The sequence below is a fragment of the Dama dama genome, chromosome 4 (assembly GCF_033118175.1).
Source record: "Dama dama isolate Ldn47 chromosome 4, ASM3311817v1, whole genome shotgun sequence".
NCBI classification, from domain to species: Eukaryota; Metazoa; Chordata; class Mammalia; order Artiodactyla; family Cervidae; genus Dama; species Dama dama.
Genome location: NC_083684.1, coordinates 47,122,319 through 47,125,096, shown reverse-complemented (window position 1 = coordinate 47,125,096; position 2,778 = coordinate 47,122,319). Strand labels below are relative to the sequence as shown.

Below are 2,778 nucleotides of genomic sequence, written 5' to 3'. Positions count from 1 at the left end.
GAGTCCCTGTCACCCTACAAACCAACAGAGCAAGCATCGCAGCCCTCCCCAAAAGATCCCCAAGCCAGAGGAGGAAAGGAGAGAAAAGAAAACCATGGCAGCAGCGATGGAAGCTTGGAGCAGGAAGGGAACCAAATAAATAAATAAATATATAACATTGACCTCCAGGTTAGAAAGTGCATCATCTTTCCAAGGGGGAAAAACAAAACAAAACAGGTAAAAATAACTTAAAAGGCAAAATTAAAAAAGAATTCAATCAACTACAATCGTTTTGTACACTACCATGCCAACTGTACACACATTTACAGTTTTTCTGTTGATTTGCTTTGCTTGTGCATTTGTGTGTGTGTGTGTGTGTGTGTGTGTGTGTGTGAGGTCTTGACTTAGAAACAGTTAAGTAATAACCAAAAAGGAAGACCAGTTCACTTGGGAGTTTTACTAAAGGTGGAAAAGGGCAGGTGTCTTAGCATTTGGCCCTGTAGCCTCTTCCATGGCACCTCTCATATGAAGGATGGGGGGCAAGCGGGGAGGGAGAAAGAGAGGGAACCAAACCTAGGCAGATTTTTGGAGAAGCAGCACGTAAAAGAGGCAAGTTCAAGTATTTCTCCCAGCACAGCTGGAGTCCCCACAGAAGGCCTTAGAAAGTTAGAAGAGGTGACAGGGACTTAAAATGGTGCTAGTCCTAACCCACCCCAACCCGCATCCCCCCTGCCCGACCCGTCGCGGCATTCAGCAGAACTCTTGATGAAGCTGACAGCTCCATGGCAGGATCCTGACCTATTCCCACCCCTCCACCGCTGCCCAGCCCTGGGATTTTGCAGAGTCCAGCATCGCTGGACATCGGTGAGAAGGCGAGCTTCTATGGGAGGAGTGGAGGCCTAGGATACCTGGAGTGGAGTGGAATCTCTTCCTCCCTTTTGGGAAGCAGCATCCAGGAGCCTGGGGTCTGGAATGACTTGTAAATGTTGTTTCTGTATGGAGCACTGTACTGCTTGACAATAAGTGCGACTGGTACTCAGGAAGCTGGGGACAAGACACTTCCCCTTCCTTGAGCATCTGACAGGGAGGGAAGAACCTGCGGGAGAAGCTATTTGCTGGGCCCTGGGACAGGCTGTGGAGACTGATCTCAGCAGTTTCCTGGGGCAGGAGGACATCTTGCATCCACCGCTGGTTCTGGATTTCTTTAAAGGATGGCCTCAAGGCCAAGCACCGTCTAATGAGATGTTGACACTCTGAAGAGATCCACTGCCTGAAGAAAACTTGGCTCCTGACGATCACCTCATCGTGCTCAAAGGGAATGTCTCCACAGACCACGTCATGCAGCAGGATCCCCAGAGACCAGACAGCTGCTGACCTGCCATGGTAGCAGATCCCCTCTGGAGGATATACTCGGGTCCCATCGAAGTCCATGTGGACGGTGTCCTTGAGCAGCGCCCCGACCAGAAGGCGATGAGCTTGAGATCCCGAGACTGAGGTCGGTAAGGACGTTCTCGCCCTTGATGTCACGGTGAAGCACCCTGCAGTCGTGGCCGGGCCGCAACGCCTCCAGCACCTGCCCGAAGAAGCTGCAGGCCAGCTCCTCCTGCAGCCACCCGCCCCCCCACCCCTTCCGTGATGAAGTCGAAGAGGTCTTGCACCGGCTGCGGCCTGTCCAGGATCAGGACGAAACCGTCGGGCCTCTTAAACCCATCCAGGAGCCTAATGACGCCGGAGAAGCCGGAGCTCAGCTTCTTCTGCAGAACCACTTCCATGGGCACTCGGGTACCATTAGGCAGCTCTCCACAGCCGGAAATCCGGTCCTTCTCCACGTGCTTGATGGCCACCGGCGAGTTGGCGACACGGATGCCTGAGTACACCGAGCTGAAACTCCGCTGCCCGGGAGCGGGCCCACCGGGTACTGCGAACCCAGGGCTCCTTCTCCTTGCCCGGCGCCAGCTTGGTGGCGTGCGGGTCGTTGCAGGGCGTGGTGCGCAGGTGGGCAAGCGAGTTGATTTTGGACAAGAGCATCCCAGCCTCCAGGGTGTCGCGTAGAGGCTGTGTCTGGAGGAGCTGCAGAGGAGCAGCAAGTTGATTTTGGACAAGAGCATCCCAGCCTCCAGGGTGTCGCGTAGAGGCTGTGTCTGGAGGAGCTGCAGAGGAGCAGCAAGTTGATTTTGGACAAGAGCATCCCAGCCTCCAGGGTGTCGCGTAGAGGCTGTGTCTGGAGGAGCTGCAGAGGAGCTGTGCTAAGGGGCTAAGGCTGGGGCTGGGGCTGCGGCTGCGGCTGGGCGGAAGGTCGAGGGCCAGTCGAGGACGACTGGGGGCGCTGCCGGGGCTGGAGGCTGAGGGACGCACCCGTAGGGTCAGGCAGCGCCAGGGGCAGCAGAGGGGGCGACTCCAGGGGCTCGCGTGGCCGCTCTGCTGCGCAGGGAGAGTGTGGCTGCTGCCGCCGGTCCAGCCACCTGCCGCCAAGTCCTCTCCCGCCTCCCCTGCCACCGTTTTATAGAATTTTATAGAATTTTTAAAATGTTTTGCAGAATTTACCAGAGAAGCCTTCTGGGCCTAGAGTTTTCTTCCTGGGAAAGGTTTTTAATTGATGATTTTAATATCTTTCATAGGGGCATAGAGCTACTCAGCTTTTCCATTTCTACCTTAGTCAGTTTTAGTAATTTATCTTTCATAAAGGTGTGGGTGATATTCCCATATTATCCTTTTAAAGCCTGTAGGATACAATGTGGTGCCTCCATTTTCATTCATATTATTGTTAATCCTTGCTTCTCATCTTTCTTCTTGATCATC

General features: G+C 53.9%; 1 pseudogene; it reads right to left on the bottom strand.

Annotated features, from left to right (window-relative positions):
• Positions 1 to 777: 777 nt before the first annotated feature.
• Positions 778 to 2,380, bottom strand: LOC133055051 (serine/threonine-protein kinase pim-1-like; annotated as a pseudogene).
• Between the last annotated feature and the right edge of the window lie 398 nt (positions 2,381 to 2,778).